The sequence below is a fragment of the Nicotiana attenuata genome, chromosome 1 (genome assembly GCF_001879085.1).
Source record: "Nicotiana attenuata strain UT chromosome 1, NIATTr2, whole genome shotgun sequence".
In the NCBI taxonomy this organism is placed as follows: domain Eukaryota; kingdom Viridiplantae; phylum Streptophyta; class Magnoliopsida; order Solanales; family Solanaceae; genus Nicotiana; species Nicotiana attenuata.
The window spans coordinates 2,191,413-2,199,941 of NC_031989.1; the positions used below are offsets into that span (position 1 = coordinate 2,191,413).

The 8,529-nt window shown below is 34.8% G+C and overlaps 1 long non-coding RNA gene across 10 annotated transcripts; it reads right to left on the bottom strand.

Moving 5' to 3' along the window:
• Positions 1–5,905, bottom strand: LOC109207563. 10 transcript variants are annotated; one of them, XR_002065225.1, is made up of 3 exons: positions 3,955–5,905; positions 523–3,851; positions 1–230 (listed from the first exon to the last, which is right to left on the bottom strand). It is a non-coding gene; the product is annotated as an uncharacterized LOC109207563 (long non-coding RNA). The 10 variants fall into 10 exon arrangements; XR_002065466.1 differs by having other exon boundaries at positions 147–3,851; positions 3,955–4,208; positions 5,578–5,905; XR_002065271.1 differs by having other exon boundaries at positions 147–3,851; positions 3,955–4,295; positions 5,578–5,905.

Sequence of the window (8,529 nt, forward strand, 5' to 3'; positions counted from 1 at the left end):
TGAAACAACGGTGAATCCTGTTAGAGCATAATAGATTAACGACGAAATCAGACAACAGAAAAAATAAACTCTAAGCCACGTAGCGATATTTTCCAAAAGGTAATGCATTCTACCATGAATAATTAAAAAAAAAAAGAGGGAGGGCATCGTAGAATCCTGATTTTAACATATCTAGAGATAAAGTAACAAATAGAGGTACTATATCTCTGAGCTCCTTGATTCCTTGGACACTGTAAATTCAACATGACCAACTTCAGCTATTTCTAAAACAGCCTGATGTAGAAATATAAGATCTTTCTTGTCAATCTTCTTTGATAAAATCGGTAAATCCTAAAGCTTTTTTCAATAGTGAAGTGTGCTTCTCAGCCTTTCTTGTTGTCTTCGATCAAATCTTAGTAACAACAATTTTGCATTCTTAACATTTCAAAAACTCTCTCAGAACTTGGAACCTCTTAAGGGAAAATGCATACGCTAAAGTAGAATAAAAAGATAAGCGCAATTGATGATCACATATTACTATACCTCGCTTCAAACATGCATACACTTTGAGAGATCGATTCAACAACTGCCCAGGTGGCAGGAATGGTGGATGCTTACTAATTACTGTAATGAAGCCTTTTGATGAATCAGGATCTAAGCAAGTTAGAACCATAAAACAAACATGAGGCCTGGAAATCTCCAATAGAATTTCTAGAGTAGCACCCATATACATCCCGTTCTGTTGAAAGAACTACCAGAGATTAATAGCTATATCTCTCCCAAGTGGAAGTTTCATAAAATTAGAACCAACCAGAAGACCAACAACCACAACTACAGTGGGAACAGATAAGAGATCCGGACTTACATCAACAATGTACCGAATCCAGTTCATGAATTCCAACTCTACACCAAAGCGAATTCATTCAGCCCTGTTCATTCACTCCGAACCTACAACAAATCCAATGCATCGAAGTTTAATCACGATTGAATTCCTCCCAAATAAAGTGTAAGCGCACAAAGGGAATAAGAAAGGACATAATGATGCATGACAATTATAAAGGTGGATAAAAAGCTTCATATAGAGCATGAAGAAAGTAGTCTAAGAGATGACGATCTGCATTGGATTGGGACTCCTCAGGAGAGGGGAGGTCCTTAGAAGTTCAGTCATATAAGAGCAAAGAGCAAATTGAACTGTATGGATAATACCAGATAGATCATGCATGATAAGAATCAGAAGTCCACCTTCAGATAGAAGCTATGTACAACCTGCACTTTACTCTCATCAGCAACAAAAAGTATTTTGGAACGCACAATATGACTGAGGAGGGAAAAATAGAGCAAATTGTCCAAACTGAGATATTGCAGGAACATATACAACAAGACCACTGCAAATAGTGCAGATAAGCTGCAAAGAGAATGGGAAAGCATTTGAGACAATGAAGCATCAACTCACAACACATTGGATCTACATATATATGAATCATCGGGAAGTGATAAACTCACATAATAAATTAGTATTTACGTTTATTTTATCTTGTAGTTCATGAATATCAGTAAATAGCCACATCTTTGTCGCAACTCAAAACATTGGTGCATGACATCCCTTATCAATTCTCTTTAAATACAGGGATAACAAATAAGTCTTTCTATTGGTATTTGCTACCACATATAACTTTGTTTGCTCTTTGAGTGTCTCTCAATTTTCAGCCATTATTTTGCTTACCATCCTCGTGGGATGAGTATACTTTCTACCTTTTACCATTAAAAATTAAAGTATAAAAGCATCCACAAACAGTATGTACAAGAAGTAACTTTGTAATCATAAGAAAAAAAAGTACTTGTTGGTTAAGCCCCAAAGAACTTTCACGTTGACAAGCTTTAAGTTTGACATTTAAGACATACAGATATATAACTGGCAGAATCCAAAGAAAGCAACCCCTGAATGGTAAAAGAAATCATATAAGAAGTATAAGTAGATTTGACCAATGAAATTAGACGATGGCACAAAAGCAATGTTTACTGATAATAAATTAAGAAATCTTTAGTTGTATACGTAGAACATCCTTCATTTGTATCACTAAATTCTAATTCAATGAAATGTAAGATTCTAATTTGACACATTTGCACATTATCATACTTTAAATTGAAACATACAAATAAACTAAAATATAGATGTTCACAGAGCCATCACTTGCACCTTGTTACTGATAGTTTATTTTTTATTTTTACTCTTTAAAGCACACCAGACATATAAATAGCATAAGAAAGACCCTGTAAGTGATGAATAATTTTTTATTTTCCCTCTTTAAAGCATATCGACCAAAAAAAAAATAAAAGAACATGTTAATTCCTCTGAAATCTTCAGACAGAAAAGGATCGGTTTAATAATATAGTAAAGCTCATATAATATAGGAGTAGTTTGTTCTCCTGTTATAGTGATCTCCATCTTCAAATTAAACCACCTTAATGTATATGTTCCAATGCATCTAAGTTATTAAATAAAGGAAATCTATTAAATTATTGGCTCATACTGCTTAGTGTAAACCATCAAATAAGAAGACCTCATGCTTTGCTCTGCCTTTACCGGCAAACCTTGAACCATCTAACCAATGCAAATTCAATAAAGCTTATGCAGTGTACAGAAAAATTTGGTGATATTCCATGAGAATGAAAAATAATTGCAAAGGAGTCATTCGTTCGGTTATCACATAGTCAGTTGATTAGTAAGCAAGTTATCCAACTAATAATTTTAACAACCTGATTCCTCAGGCAAAACAAACCTAATATGGTGAGAAATTAACTTTTGCACTCATTGCTGGCTCTTAACTGTAGTTGGAAAATATTTCTCTTGGTCTTCATTAAACTATTTTCTTCCCACTCAAGGGCTTAATCATATATATTTGGACAAATTTTTTGACAGGAAATATGCTTGAACAATTTAAGCTAAATCATCAACTAAGGGTATGCAAATAGCCCCCCTCAGTCACATATAAATACATCGAGTAACACATATTAGTAAGAACACCATCAACTCATTAATTTTTGACAATTTGTAAAGCCTAATTTTATTGCCCTGGTGACCTTACCTTACAATAATATGCAAGGAATCAGTTCAAGAAAATGAATGCAGTCCCTTTGGCAAGAAAGAGTAGGAAAGACACTACTGAAAAATGGTCGTCTAGGCTTCTATTTAATATGAATTCATGCACAGGTAGTCTCTGAATACCGCTTTCCTTTTTAATGTCACGATATCCAATTAGTTGATGTGATTTGGGTGATCTATCAGACTGCCACTCCAGAAGTTGCACTTCCCCTACCAAGTGTTAATAACCCTACATAACAACAATTAGAGATCAACACAATACTACAGGTTTCAATAACATATAACTTAAATTGTTTAGCTTCTTAAACACAAAACTCATGATTTAACTTCGCAAGCGCACACTAATTATCGATAGAAGCAAAATGTGTCACTCATACCTTGTTGCAAAGTAAATGCTGAAAAGCAGAATGTTAAACCAATGGGGAGAGAAGTGGAACAAAATTCCAATATCGTCATGGCGTCAGTCAAAGTCGGCCATGACAACTTTGAGTGAGCCATGGTTGCTAACACATCAGTTCTGACAAAGCATAGCAAAAACTCCCCAATGCCTCCAACTCTACCCATAGCCAAAGAACATCATCTGCACCTTCTTTCACATATCTACTACTTATCCAAATGTAGTAAATAAAAAAAAGTAAAGTATTACCTCCCATCATCAACATCAATATCTCAAGTAATAAATGAAAGCATCAAGACCCTTATCCTGAACAGCTCTGAACTGCTGGTGCATTTGAATCTACTACAGTATTCCTACAAGATGGCCCTAAAACTTTGCAAAAAAAATAAAAGTCTGTCAACTAACATACCGACATACAAATTGCCACAAAGGAGATTGCAAATGGATTCAAACCTGAACTGAAGTAAACACTTACCGAATTCACATAGGCATGGGCCCATAGTATTAATAATGAATGTAGATTCAAATGATGAAGTCTGCTGCTTCAGCTGGTTGGCCTTAAAAGATGCATGCCTCACCCAAGACGACCTCACCAGAAGAAATTTTCAACTGGCCAACAGGTGTTATATGTGTCAAGTGAACTCAGAATCTGTTAACCATCGTTTCCTCCATTGTTCAGTAGCCACAGACATATGAACATGTTTCTCAGCATTTTTGGTCTACACTGGACTATGTCATTCAATGCCAGAGAGGAATATGTGAGCTGGAGCTTAAGGGAAGCTGACAAAACCATCAAGAAAGTCTGGAATATGGTACCTGCAAGCATTTTTTGGTGTATCTGGGTCGAAAGGAATAGTAGATATTTTGATGGATTATCAACTTCAATAGGTTGCTTAAAGGCTAGATGTTTGATTAATTTGTTTCACTGGGCTAACCTTACTACTGTAAATAACTCTGATGTTTTTTTGGACTTTGTCAGCTCTCTAGTTTTGTAGCCTTAATTGTAAACGAGCTGTCAAACTCACTTCTTTTGTAACTTTTGCATCTTCCTGATGCCTTTTATGGTATATTCTACTTACTTCATCAAAAAAAAAAAAATAATGAATGCAGATGGCCCATAGTATTAATAATGAATTCACATAGGTACGGGCCCATAGTATTAATAATGAATGCAGATGGCTGCAATGTTACTATTAATGTCATTTCCCGTTGCAATTTTCTCTCTTCTTTCAACAACCTCTCATCTTTCGACATTGTGAAATTTTTACTTCATTTAAATTTCATATTATAATGTTTCAATTGCCCCCACTTGTCCAAGGACAACTTCCCTGTAAGTTTCTATTTTGCAACATCAAGTTTAGAGATCAATCTTTGTAAGGCAAGTTTGACTTAAATTTTATGCTTGAGCCATCCATTTGTTGACTCGAGATGGAATTTACTCCCTTTCTTAATAAGTTTTCCGGATATTTATCATCCAACTTTAGAAGAAGACAACTATTTTCGCTTTTTAGATTCACATTTCATGAACATAGAAGCCGAGTTAAGTTCACATAATTGTATTATGCAAGTTACACTTTTCAATGGCTTCTATTTACTTGCAAACAAGGTCAAAGAATTTGAAAAGTGATCTAAAAGCTACCACAGCTTAAAAAAAAAGAGGAGTACGTGCTTAAATCGTGAAATTGTCTGTCCGCACGTCCTTGCCGTTTCCATTATCTCTAACCTATAGCAATATTTTTCTGTGATAACTAACTTAGTATTTAAGAAAAAACATATGTCAGTCAAATTTCCAACTAATTCACCTGTAGATGCCTCACAAGGAAAATCCTTTTCTATCCCAAAAAAAAGATTCTCAATTCTTACTGAAATACATAACCATTAACATTGGGGGTATGAGGGTATCAACTTGGCTTGTGCGGCGCTTGGAACCTAATTATTAAACGGAACTTTCTCAAAAGAAAAAAAGAGACACACGGAGGTATTATTAGAAGCACAACCCAGTCAAATTAACAAGAACTAAGATGGTGGCTATTACATAGACAAAATAGAAGTAGACAAAGAGAAAGCGAAAGTTGAAAGGAAAACCAAAAGGACTCACAGTCGATTTGCAGGAAGGGTCGCAGAGCCAGCTGGGTTCTCAGCAGAACCTGCACTTTTCAGACTCTGGGAAAACTTGCGTTCTTCACTTCTTCGTCAGATATGGCGAGAGACAATCGTGAGAAAAAAGAGAGTTGGGAACGAACAAAGCTGAAATGATCAACCCAATATACACAGCTTTAAATCCAAAACTCCAACACCAAAGGAAGAAAATGAAGAGGGAATAAAAAGAGATCTGTAGTCTAGCAAGAGGAGTCTTCAACATAGAGCAGGGAGAGATGAGAAATTGAAAAATTGCCTGACGCTTACAATACGTGTTTGACAAAGAAAAGCGCACCGCAACAAGCTTAAAGCACAGGTCAGATAGAATTCCTCAAATAACCCTAGCAAGACCGCGAAGTAGGAATATTTCCAAAAATACCCCTAAAAGCTGGACGACGAAGAGCTGCTAAACTCCCGCTTCTAAAAAAGTAGAAATATAGTAAGGAATATGTTCAAATCTGTTATAAATATATATTATATTATAGATGTTCATTTAGTTCTCCGTCATAAATAAGCTTCCTGAAGAAGCTTATCATTTCGGTACTCCGTTATGGATAAAGATTACCCCGGCAGAAGATTATCTATATCTGGTACAGAAGCAGCATACAAGCAACTTACAAGTAGCTTACACAACAGCTTGTAGTAGCTTACACATCAGCTTGTAGTAGCAGCTTACACAGCAGCTTGTAGTAGCTTACACAACAGCTTGTAGTAGCAGCTTACACAGCAGCTTGTAGTAGCAGCTTACACAGCAGCTTGTAGCAGCAGCTTACACAGCAGCTTGCAGTAGCAGCTTACACAGCAGCTTCCTTTCTTCTATAAATAGAAGAGATACATCAGTTTGGAATTCGAATAATATATCAGTTTCTCTCTATACTTGTCTTTATTTTATAACACGTTATCAGCACGAGACTCTGCCATCTCGAGCAAATACTTTGAAAGTATCTGAGTGTTTATCTCCGATGTAAGGCGACGCTCTTACGTCCGTGGTTAGATCTTGTTCATTCCGAGCATCACAAGACAGATTATATCTTGAGGTGGTGAGTTTTTCTTCTTGGCAATAGTGATGTAGATATCACTTGCATCTGGAGTGGCAAAATTTTCGTAATTTAATTTGAGCCTTTTGCTTATATTTTAATATCTTTATATCGCCTGTTTGGCTATGTGTTACGTACACAATACCTATTTTGGTATTTATTTTCATCCTTATTATCTTAATAAAGGATTACAAAGTGGATACATTATAAGATCCACTTAAACTCCAGCAGAGTTTTCAAGAAATATACAACCACCAGAAGTGGTATGTTTCATATATCTCATTGTAACTAAAGTTTGGTAACCACCAGAAGTGCTATATGCCTATGACCACCAGAAGTAATAATTTAGGCTTTCTATAGTTACAATTGAAGATAAGCTAGAGAAAATTTCTCTATATTACTTACATGCCTCGATTTGCTCCTGAAGTAGCATTATCTTAAAAGAGGTTGAAGCATTACACGATTTGGTGTAATTCGTTCAAATAATTATGTTCCGTTCCCTGAAGAATGAGAACTTTTGATAAATATTAATCTATTCCCCGAAGTGAATGTGACAATATTAATAAAGCTCGTAAATATGAACGCGCTTTAGATGTAAAAATATACGATTCACCTCCAGAAGAGGTAATATGATTGAGAGAATATATACTCATTTTTTCGTATTTTAAATTTGCTCCTGAAGAAGTAATACAATTGAAATTTTCTCCTGAAGCAGGAAAATATTATGAAACTGTGTCTTCCTGTGCTTAAATAAAATAATAAGCTATTCAAAGTTATTTTTGAAGCACATTTTCATTCCCTGGATTGAATGAAGAAATACCACAACTCACCTCTTGAAGAGGTAGAATAACAAAGGATATAAATCTTATTTTTGTGGCATAAAAATCATTGTCGCACGTACCCGTTGGACGTAAAATATCTTGGAAATTTTTATTAAATATCATTCCAAGGCAAAAGTATTCTTGTAGAATGCTTTCTACTACAACCACATTAATATGTTATGGTTAGTTATCGAGTTCCCCGAAGGAAATAACAGCTCATGTATCTTTCCCTGAAGGATGTAATGACTATGTAGTTACCGCTTTGATATAAAATATTTAGATGTTAATTGCGTTTCTCCCTGAAGGCGATATTTGTCACGAAGTTGGTGGTAAGAATACTGAAATTCTTATTTATTACATTTATAAATTTATAATTGTCTTTATATTGTCAATGTGATCATGATTTTCTCTCGTGACACCAGAAGTGTCTGAGCACTATTTGGTAGTACAAAATTATCAAAAGCTCCTGAAGAGCTAACTGTTTGTCTAGAAGACACATGATACCAGTAGTGTCCGATAGATATAAGATTGTGGATAATAAATGAAGGCTTTCGAAGAGCTTATATACAAAAATGTCATTCATATTATATGATTGTGATCAAAACATATGTTGTAGTAAACCTGAAGTTTACTAATACAAATGACCATCATATTGAGACTACAAATGATTGAAAGATTAAAAATCTTAATGTTTCCACAATCATAGGGGGTAAATATGTATGTGAGAAGTAACCCGCCTGATTCTTCAATTTGTACTACATCACGTATCACAGTAAACCAGAAGTTTACTAATGCAAAAGCAGCTACAGTAAATCAGAAATTTACTTATACAAAAGTAGCCACAGTAAATTAGAAGTTTACTAATGCAAAAGTTTGTGCCACAGTAAACCAGAAGTTTATTAAGAGATAGCACATGCCATGATAAATTTGAAGTTTTCATTTGCCATTTTTAAATGAGCTATTTGAGAATTCAAATAAGCATATACTGAAGAACTAGAAGATTCTTCAAGAATTCTCATGTGTTGCTTGTTCTCATAATAAATTGATTATACC